The following is an 11,855-nucleotide window of genomic DNA, read 5'->3' as shown; positions in this document are numbered from 1 at the left end:
GACGGTGAAGCAAGATGAAAAAACACTCACACAGATAGAAAGATAGGCTGAGCAAACAATGGGGCCCAAGCTAGCTATACAGGACAGGAAAGGACGGTTGCTGTCTGCAATCTGCAAAAACCCTATGAAAAACATAAGCCAACAGGCTGATATGGAAAAAGGCCCTGAAGCAGCTAGGCTTCAAAAACTAAATCAGCACTCAGGTATTTTCTGAAGACAGAGCTAAAGGAATTCAGCTCACCCCAGCAGGGAATGGCAGAAATCCAGCAAAACAAAGACAAAGCACAAATGCAAAAGGCAGAGCAGAAAACTTAGCTTTAGCAGAGCAGGAATTCAGACTGGTCTCCAAGGATCCCACAGAGAAATCACCCGCAGGGCAGAAGGGCGTCGGCGGCCTTATATCCAGTCAGTAACTCCACTCAGCCAGTCATCATCATTAGTCTCAGATGTTTGATAATCAGGCTCACTACCTTTCTTAACCAGCAGAGGGAGTTCATCGGGCCTGAGTGGTGAAGGGGAAAATGAACTCACAACAGTACCTCCCCCTTGAAGAAGGGTCACCGAACCCTCAACCAAGCCACCAGGGCGATCAGGGTGAGCCCGATGAAAGGCACGCACCAATCTTTTGGCATGAATATCAGAGGCAGAGACCCAGGAATTATCCTCCTGACCATAACCCTTCCACTTAACCAAATACTGGAGTCTCCGTCTAGCCAGACGGGAATCCAGTATTTTCTCTACCTCATATTCCATGTTACCTTCCACCAATACAGGGTCTGGAGGTGCCAACCCCGGAACAACAGGTTCAACAAACCTCTTCAACAAAGACTTATGGAACACATTATGGATTTTAAATGTGACAGGAAGAGCCAACCGAAAAGAGACCGGATTAATAATCTCCAAAATCTTGTAAGGTCCAATAAATCTAGGCTTAAACTTAGGAGAAGCCACCTTCATAGCAATATTTTTTGATGATAACCACACCATATCACCAACCTTAAACTGGGGACCGATGGTCCTATGTCGGTTGGAAAACCGCTGGGCCTTTTCCTGGGAGAGAGATAACTTATCCACCACTTGGTCCCAGATCTGGTGCATTCTCTCCACCACAGTGTCAACACCTGGGCAGGCAGAGGGCTCCACCTGCCCTGAGGAAAATCGAGGATGAAACACAAAGTTACAAAAAAAAGGTGACATCAAAGTGGCAGAACTAGCTCTATTATTTAAAGCAAATTCGGCCAAGGGCAAAAATGAAACCCAATCATCCTGATCAGCGGAAATAAAACATCTCAAATACGACTCCAAGGTCTGGTTTGTTCTCTCTGTCTGCCCATTGGTCTGAGGGTGAAAAGCAGAGGAGAAGGACAACTGAATTCCCAGCTTGGAACAGAAAGTTCTCCAAAATCTAGACACAAACTGAACTCCTCTGTCAGATACAATGTTCTCAGGAATCCCGTGCAAGCGAACCACCTGTTGCAAAAACAGGGGCACCAACTCAGAGGAAGACGGCAACTTAGGGAGTGGTACAAGATGAACCATCTTAGAGAACCTATCACAAATCACCCAAATAACAGTCATCCTTTGAGAGACAGGCATATCAGAGATGAAATCCATTGAAATATGGGTCCATGGCCTCTTGGGGACAGGCAAAGGTATCAACAACCCACTAGAGCGAGAACACGATTTAGACCGGGAGCAAGTCCCACAGGACTGCACAAAATTCCTGACATCATGAGTAGAGTTGAGCGAAACGGGTCGAAAAAATTCATAAGTCGCCGACTTTTGGCAAAGTCGGGTTTCATTAAACGAAACCCGACCCTAGGATGAGGTCGGCCACGAGGTCGGCGACTTACGCGCCAAAGTCGCGTTTCAAAAGTTTGTTTTGCGCTCTTTTTCAGCCAATCAGGATCCACGGACACTGTGGGCAACGTGATGACCTAGGCACGGGTCACCACCATCTTTCAGAAGGGCATGCAAGTGATTGGCTTGCTTTGGTGGGCGTCACAGGGGGTATAAAAGGGCGTGCACGCCGACCGCCATCTTACTTCTGCCGATCTTAGTATAGGGAGAGGTTGCTGCTGATTCTGTAGGGAGAGCGTTAGGCAGGGAAGAAGACAAAAGAACTGCTTCTGCTGCTAGCGATTTGGCCTGCACAACACACAAGTCACTGTGTGTGCAGTGCAAGGGGAGGCTATATTGTGGTGTATCAGTGGTGTTGGTTGTTGGGCTGCCTTCTAAGGCTTCCTGACACGCTGGCATTGCTGTTTACCCACTGCTCCGCAAACTGCTTTTTTAAAAGCAATCCAATCTCCCTTATCCTCTAGTCACTTTTGTCACAGCTGTGCCATCGAGCGTGTCACATAGCGCTCAGATATCAGTGGGCCTCACACAATCCACAAGTGTCCAGTGTCCAAAAGTGTACGCAGAGATTCAAAATCTCCATTATCCTCTCGTCACTTTGGTCACAGGCAGCTGTGCCATCGAGCGTGTCACATAGCGCTCAGATATCAGTGGGCCTCACACAATCCACAAGTGTCCAGTGTCCAAAAGTGTACGCAGAGATTCAAAATCTCCATTATCCTCTCGTCACTTTGGTCACAGGCAGCTGTGCCATCGAGCGTGTCACATAGCGCTCAGATATCAGTGGGCCTCACACAATCTACAAGTGTCCAGTGTCCAAAAGTGTACGCAGAGATTCAAAATCTCCATTATCCGCTCGTCACTTTGGTCACAGGCAGCTGTGCCATCGAGCGTGTCACATAGCGCTCAGATATCAGTGGGCCTCACACAATCTACAAGTGTCCAGTGTCCAAAAGTGTACGCAGAGATTCAAAATCTCCATTATCCTCTCGTCACTTTGGTCACAGGCAGCTGTGCCATCGAGTGTGTCACATAGCGCTCAGATATCAGTGGGCCTCACACAATCCACAAGTGTCCAGTGTCCAAAAGTGTACGCAGAGATTCAAAATCTCCATTATCCTCTCGTCACTTTGGTCACAGGCAGCTGTGCCATCGAGCGTGTCACATAGCACTCAGATATCAGTGGGCCTCACACAATCTACAAGTGTCCAGTATCCAAAAGTGTATGCAGAGATTCAAAATCTCCATTATCCTCTCGTCACTTTGGTCACAGGCAGCTGTGCCATCGAGCGTGTCACATAGCACTCAGATATCAGTGGGCCTCACACAATCTACAAGTGTCCAGTGTCCAAAAGTGTACGCAGAGATTGAAAATCTCCATTATCCTCTCGTCACTTTGGTCACAGGCAGCTGTGCCATCGAGCGTGTCACATAGCACTCAGATATCAGTGGGCCTCACACAATCCACAAGTGTCCAGTGTCCAAAAGTGTACGCAGAGATTCAAAATCTCCATTATCCTCTCGTCACTTTGGTCACAGGCAGCTGTGCCATCGAGCGTGTCACATAGCGCTCAGATATCAGTGGGCCTCACACAATCCACAAGTGTCCAGTGTCCAAAAGTGTACGCAGAGATTCAAAATCTCCATTATCCTCTCGTCACTTTGGTCACAGGCAGCTGTGCCATCGAGCATGTCACATAGCGCTCAGATATCAGTGGGCCTCACACAATCCACAAGTGTCCAGTGTCCAAAAGTGTACGCAGAGATTCAAAATCTCCATTATCCTCTCGTCACTTTGGTCACAGGCAGCTGTGCCATCGAGCGTGTCACATAGCGCTCAGATATCAGTGGGCCTCACACAATCCACAAGTGTCCAGTGTCCAAAAGTGTACGCAGAGATTCAAAATCTCCATTATCCTCTCGTCACTTTGGTCACAGGCAGCTGTGCCATCGAGCGTGTCACATAGCACTCAGATATCACTGGGCCTCACACAATCCACAAGTGTCCAGTGTCCAAAAGTGTACGCAGAGATTCAAAATCTCCATTATCCTCTCGTCACTTTGGTCACAGGCAGCTGTGCCATCGAGCGTGTCACATAGCGCTCAGATATCAGTGGGCCTCACACAATCTACAAGTGTCCAGTGTCCAAAAGTGTACGCAGAGATTCAAAATCTCCATTATCCTCTCGTCACTTTGGTCACAGGCAGCTGTGCCATCGAGCGTGTCACATAGCGCTCAGATATCAGTGGGCCTCACACAATCCACAAGTGTCCAGTGTCCAAAAGTGTACGCAGAGATTCAAAATCTCCATTATCCTCTCGTCACTTTGGTCACAGGCAGCTGTGCCATCGAGCGTGTCACATAGCGCTCAGATATCAGTGGGCCTCACACAATCCACAAGTGTCCAGTGTCCAAAAGTGTACACAGAGATTCAAAATCTCCATTATCCTCTTGTCACTTTGGTCACAGGCAGCTGTGCCATCGAGCGTGTCACATAGCGCTCAGATATCAGTGGGCCTCACACAATCCAAAAGTGTCCACTGTCCACAAGTGTGTGCAGAAATTCTAAATCTCCCCTGTCCTATAGACACCTTTTACCTTGTTTTACATTACTATATAGTTTGTTGGATTTTGTCTACATTTCTACCAAAAATGAGGAAGGCTGGTGGAAGAGGCCGTGGAATTGGGCGGGGGTTGGCAGCTGGTAATGATGGTGTTGGTGGTGGATCTGATGGTAGTGGCAAGAGCAAAATAGGACCAAATGCAGGAGGTGCTGACCCTGCGTCATCGTTTGGCTACATAAGGCCTCGAACGCTTAGTTTTCTAGGAGTTGGCAAACCGCTTTTAAAGGCAGAGCATCAGGAAAAAGTTTTGTCTTACATTGCTGACTCAGCCTCCAGCTCTATCGCCTCCTCTTCTTCAGTTGTAAAAAGTAAAAGCACTGAGTCGTCATTGGAGGCTCATGTTCATGAACCACACCTTTCCTTGTGTCCTTCACCCCAACCAAGATTGAAGGATGACGCAGGCCATACTACTGATTACTCCATGGAGCTGTTTTCACATACCATGCCTGGATTATCAAGTCAAATGGTGAATTACCCAGGCCAAGATGAATCTGACATGGAGTGCACTGATGCACAGCCGCTGATGGATGATTCTGCTGGTACATTCACTCAGAGCACTACATTGTCCTCGCAGTGTACAGAGCCAGATTTTGACCCTGATGAGACTCAGGTGCCCCTTCCCGCACACTATACCACCATACACGGTGACACAGAGAAAGGTGCACATGACATAGAAGAGGAGGTGATGGATGACCCAGTTGTTGACCCAGATTGGCATCCATTGGGGGAAGAGGGTGCTGCTTCCAATAGCTCAGATGAGGAGCATCCACAGCAGACATCGACATCGCAACAGCTGTTATCTGGCAGGCCCGGAGCACTCCAAAGACAGGTTCCAAACATCAAAAGAGTTGCTGGACAGCTTGTCCAGAGGGTCAAAAGATCACAGCGTGCTAGGCCGCAAAATGTCTGCCAAAGTAGGAAGAGTGCAGTGTGGCACTTTTTTGAACAAAATCCTCATGATCAGGCCAAGGTTATCTGTAAGAAGTGCGCAAAGACCTTTAGCCGAGGGAAAAATCTGAAAAATTTGAATACCAGTTGCATGCTTAGACATTTAACCAGCATGCACTTGCAAGCGTGGACACAACACCAAACCTCAAGTGCCACATGTGCAACTGATCACAACGAAGGTAGTCAGCAACGCTACATTGTTTCCCCCACTGTAAGCCCACCGGTTAGCACAGCAGCAAATGTTGAGGTGTCGTTGCAAGGCCACAGCAGTCAGGGAATCCCACTGTTATATCAACGAAAGACTGATTCTAGGCCATCAGAAAGAACACCAACTCCATCACCATCATCAACCCTCTCTCAGTCCGCCCTGTCCACCGCTACTTCCACCATATGCAGCTCTCAAGTCCAGCTCACCCTCCCAGACACTATGAGTAGGTCAAGAAAGTACTCAGTCTCTCATCCGCGTACACTGGGTTTGAACGCCCACATTGCCAAACTAATCTCGTTTGAGATGATGCCCTTTCGGTTGGTGGAAAGCACAGCTTTCCGCGAACTCATGGCCTATGCAGTACCACGCTATGACCTACCCAGTCGCCACTTCTTCTCTCGCAAAGCCATCCCAGCCCTCCACCATCATGTGAAAGACCGCATTGTCCATGCACTCAAGCAGTCAGTGAGCGGAAAGGTGCACCTCACAACTGATGCATGGTCCAGTCGGCATGGCCAGGGCCGTTACGTGTCCATCACTGCGCACTGGGTTAATGTGGTGGATGCAGGGTCCACAGGGGACAGCGGTGGTGGGACAGTGCTGCCTAGCCCACGGTATAGGAAACAGTTGGCTGTAGGCGTTCGACCCTCCTCCTCCTCCTCCTCCTCCAGAAGCGAAAGCTCGTCCACAGAGCGCAGTCGTACGAGCACTCCATCTGCAGCTGCCACTGTTGCACACGATGTGTCCCCCTATCGAGCAGCTAGTGGAAAGCGTCAGCAGGCTGTGTTGCAGATGATGTGTTTGGGCGACAGACACACCGCCGAGGTGCTGGCCGAGTACTTGAAGCGACAAACTGAGTCATGGCTGGGCAGTGTACATCTTGAGGCAGGCAAGGTAGTTAGTGATAACGGCCGTAATTTTGTGGCAGCCATAGCCCTTTCAAAACTCAGCCACATACCTTGCTTGGCTCACACATTGAACCTGGTGGTGCAGTGCTTCCTCAAAAATTATCCGGAGTTAACAGCCCTGCTCCAGAAGGTGCGAAGACTGTGCGCGCACATCCGCCGGTCGCCTGTACACTCCGTTCGTATGCAGAAGCTGCAGCGATTGCTCCACCTTCCCAACCACCGCCTCATTATCGACATTGCAACAAGGTGGAACTCCACCCTGCACATGGTGGAGCGGCTGTGCGAGCAGAGGCAGGCCATAATGCATTTGTGGGAGGATACACGGCCAGGCACTTTGAGAGCAGACATGGAGTTGACAGGCGTGCAGTGGTCGAAGCTGAAAGACCTTTGTAAAGTCCTTCAGTGTTTTGAGGAATGCACACGGCTGGTAAGCGCAGACGACGCCATCCTAAGCATGAGCATCCCACTTATGCGTCTGCTCATGCAAACTTTGACGCACCTTAAGGAGCAGGCGTCTGCAGCCAATGTTGATGAGGAGGAAGAGGAGGAGGGAATCCTTGATGACATTCAGCCATTGTCTGCTCAGGGACCTCTCCTGGACGAAGTGGAGGAAGAAGAGGAGGAGGAGGAGGAGGATGATGGGGATGATTACTTAGGGGAGGAGGATGCATCTCGTGGGGCAAGTGAAAATGTTGGCGTGGCAAGGTCTGGTACAGGGTTTGTGCGTGACTGGAGGGATGTGGATTTGCCAGAAAGTGCTCCTCCACCCAGCACTCGCAGTGCATCATTGACACCGGGAACATTGGCCCACATGTCAGATTATGCCTTGCGGATCCTAAAAAGGGACCCCCGCATTGCCAAAATGATGAACGATGACGACTACTGGTTGGCCAGCATCCTGGATCCACGCTATAAAGGCAAATTACAAAACATCATGCCACAGGAGAACCTTGACCTAATATTGGCTAATAAACAAGCAACTCTGGTAAATCGGTTGCTTGAGGCATTCCCAGCACACAGCAGCGGTGATGGTTCTCACACGAGCCGTACGGGCCGGGGGCAGCTTGGCAGAGGTGTTCGTGGTGCACACAGCAGAAGTGGCGTTGGAGACAGGGGTTTCATGACAATGTTGTGGACTGATTTTTCAAATACCACTCACACAACTGGTAATACTGCATCGATGGAAAGTGACAGGAGACAGCAGTTGTCAACTATGGTTACAAACTACTTTTCCTCCCATATCGATGTTCTCCCACACAGGTCATTCCCCTTTGACTATTGGGCCGCTAAACTGGACACCTGGCCTGAATTGGCCCAATATGCCTTACAGGAGCTCGCTTGCCCAGCTGCAAGTGTGCTATCGGAAAGAGTCTTCAGTGCAGCTGGATCAATCCTTACAGAAAAAAGGACCCGTCTGTCAACCCAAAATGTGGATGATCTAACCTTCATTAAAATGAACCACGCATGGGTTTCCAAGGATTTTGTCCCACCTTCCCCTGATGACACATAGGGTGACAGAAAAATGGCTTGCTTTGGTCCACCTCTTCCTGGTACTTCACTTATTTCGCCTTTTGCATCAGCTGAATGTCCAACATCAACATATGCCACTTTCTAAAACTCCCTAACTGTGCTGCCTCCCCCCCATGGCCGGGGTCACCACCTACCGCACGACACCGTGCGAGTGCCGTTGCCCTGGACAGGTGGGTAGGCCGACTCTTGGGCGCGGGCACTGGCACAGGGTCCCTCATAGTGCAATCAAGTGTCTCTGACGGCGGTGGTGCACACCCGCCGTCAGACACACCGCTGTACTATGAGGGGCCCAGTGCCAGTACCGACGCCCACGAGTGGGCCCCCCTTGCTTGGGCAGGGCCCCAGCATTTGCAATCTTTACCTCTCCCTGCTCCTCCTCTGTGTAATCTTGGCCGTCAAATCCATACTGTGCCTGACACCGTCTGAGCCTGCCTCCTGAGACATATATTTTGAATGTGTACGCTATCCATACATGTTATCCGGGGATACGGTACCCTTTCTAACCTTTGTGCAATGACGTGCAATCCATACTGGGCCTAACACCATCTGAGCCTGCCTCATGCTGTATAGACATATATTTTGAATGTGTACGCTATCCATACATGTTATCCAGGGATACGGTACCCTTTCTAACCTTTGTGCAATGACGTGCAATCCATACTGGGCCTAACACCGTCTGAGCCTGCCTCATGCTGTATAGACATATATTTTGAATGTGTACGCTATCCATACATGTTATCCGGGGATACGGTACCCTTTCTAACCTTTGTGCAATGACGTGCAATCCATACTGGGCCTAACACCATCTGAGCCTGCCTCATGCTGTATAGACATATATTTTGAATGTGTACGCTATCCATACATGTTATCCGGGGATACGGTACCCTTTCTAACCTTTGTGCAATGATGTGCAATCCATACTGGGCCTAACACCGTCTGAGCCTGCCTCATGCTGTATAGACATATATTTTGAATGTGTACGCTATCCATACATGTTATCCGGGGATACGGTACCCTTTCTAACCTTTGTGCAATGACGTGCAATCCATACTGGGCCTAACACCATCTGAGCCTGCCTCATGCTGTATAGACATATATTTTGAATGTGTACGCTATCCATACATGTTATCCGGGGATACGGTACCCTTTCTAACCTTTGTGCAATGATGTGCAATCCATACTGGGCCTAACACCGTCTGAGCCTGCCTCATGCTGTATAGACATATATTTTGAATGTGTACGCTATCCATACATGTTATCCGGGGATACGGTACCCTTTCTAACCTTTGTGCAATGACGTGCAATCCATACTGGGCCTAACACCATCTGAGCCTGCCTCATGCTGTATAGACATATATTTTGAATGTGTACGCTATCCATACATGTTATCCAGGGATACGGTACCCTTTCTAACCTTTGTGCAATGACGTGCAATCCATACTGGGCCTAACACCGTCTGAGCCTGCCTCATGCTGTATAGACATATATTTTGAATGTGTACGCTATCCATACATGTTATCCGGGGATACGGTACCCTTTCTAACCTTTGTGCAATGACGTGCAATCCATACTGGGCCTAACACCATCTGAGCCTGCCTCATGCTGTATAGACATATATTTTGAATGTGTACGCTATCCATACATGTTATCCGGGGATACGGTACCCTTTCTAACCTTTGTGCAATGATGTGCAATCCATACTGGGCCTAACACCGTCTGAGCCTGCCTCATGCTGTATAGACATATATTTTGAATGTGTACGCTATCCATACATGTTATCCGGGGATACGGTACCCTTTCTAACCTTTGTGCAATGACGTGCAATCCATACTGGGCCTAACACCATCTGAGCCTGCCTCATGCTGTATAGACATATATTTTGAATGTGTACGCTATCCATACATGTTATCCGGGGATACGGTACCCTTTCTAACCTTTGTGCAATGATGTGCAATCCATACTGGGCCTAACACCGTCTGAGCCTGCCTCATGCTGTATAGACATATATTTTGAATGTGTACGCTATCCATACATGTTATCCGGGGATACGGTACCCTTTCTAACCTTTGTGCAATGACGTGCAATCCATACTGGGCCTAACACCGTCTGAGCCTGCCTCATGCTGTATAGACATATATTTTGAATGTGTACGCTATCCATACATGTTATCCGGGGATACGGTACCCTTTCTAACCTTTGTGCAATGACGTGCAATCCATACTGGGCCTAACACCATCTGAGCCTGCCTCATGCTGTATAGACATATATTTTGAATGTGTACGCTATCCATACATGTTATCCGGGGATACGGTACCCTTTCTAACCTTTGTGCAATGATGTGCAATCCATACTGGGCCTAACACCGTCTGAGCCTGCCTCATGCTGTATAGACATATATTTTGAATGTGTACGCTATCCATACATGTTATCCGGGGATACGGTACCCTTTCTAACCTTTGTGCAATGACGTGCAATCCATACTGGGCCTAACACCGTCTGAGCCTGCCTCATGCTGTATAGACATATATTTTGAATGTGTACGCTATCCATACATGTTATCCGGGGATACGGTACCCTTTCTAACCTTTGTGCAATGACGTGCAATCCATACTGGGCCTAACACCGTCTGAGCCTGCCTCATGCTGTATAGACATATATTTTGAATGTGTACGCTATCCATACATGTTATCCGGGGATACGGTACCCTTTCTAACCTTTGTGCAATGACGTGCAATCCATACTGGGCCTAACACCGTCTGAGCCTGCCTCATGCTGTATAGACATATATTTTGAATGTGTACGCTATCCATACATGTTATCCAGGGATACGGTACCCTTTCTAACCTTTGTGCAATCACGTGCAATCCATACTGGGCGTGAGAACGGCTGGCGAGCTGTTAAGCAAGCTACAGCACCTGTCCAGACAAGTACAGGGATTCCCTAGCGAGGAGACTTATTTGATTGTTTTCAATGTTGGGACAGCAATTTTTGGGGAGCACTATACTCTGGAGAATGATAGATGGGGCCCACCATACACTGGAACATTCCAAAGGTGGACATCAGACACTGGAGCAGCATTTACAGGGCCCATTATACACTAGAGCATTAGAAATGGGGCCCATTATGTTTGGAGCATTATTTGGGCCCATAAGACAGTGGAGCTTCATCCATGGGGACCAACATATACTGTAGCATTATGTGGAGCTCATCATATACTGTTTCAAACATTATATGGGACCAATGATTCTGTATGGAGAAATAGATGGGCCTCGTCATGAGATGTAAAAAGTGAGGTATTTTTCATTGTACTATACCGCTATTTCTCTGCCGTATCGGAGCATGATGAGCTGTGGTATGTGTTAAAGGGGCGCTCTTTCGCCCAGGGCACATGAAAACCTGGAGCCAGCCCTCCCCCCCCACAGTTTGTAGCCAAATAACCCCCATTTTTCAGTGCGTAACTTGTAATATGAAGTTAATTAAGGTTGACAAGCTTAAGAAAGAAGAATTGATGCTTTTGGCATTCAAATGGGCACTGTAGGTGTGTTTCCTGTCCTCCTCTCACTGCCGACTTTTATTCCCCATTGACTTACATTGGGTTTCGTGTTTCGGGACGACCCCGACTTTTCCCTATAATCGGACGATCTTGCTCGACCCGACTTTTGGAAAAGTCGGGTTTCACGAAACGAAACGCGACCCTAAAAAACCAAAAGTCGCTCAACTCTAATCACGAGACAAGGAGGGCCACCAAAAAGACCGACTCACCAAATCTCTAGTAC

General features: G+C 48.5%; 1 protein-coding gene across 1 annotated transcript in view; it reads left to right on the top strand.

Moving 5' to 3' along the window:
- The window catches only part of LOC141076815 (uncharacterized), a 918,929-nt gene that overhangs the window by 546,310 nt on the left and 360,764 nt on the right, over positions 1 to 11,855 (top strand). The gene's annotated exons all lie outside the window — the stretch shown is intronic.

The sequence above is a fragment of the Dendrobates tinctorius genome, unplaced genomic scaffold (genome assembly GCF_039654945.1).
Source record: "Dendrobates tinctorius isolate UK_male_01 unplaced genomic scaffold, ASM3965494v1 ptg000430l, whole genome shotgun sequence".
NCBI classification, from domain to species: domain Eukaryota; kingdom Metazoa; phylum Chordata; class Amphibia; order Anura; family Dendrobatidae; genus Dendrobates; species Dendrobates tinctorius.
Note: the sequence above shows the minus strand (reverse complement) of the source record. Positions and strands in the feature narration are given on the sequence as shown.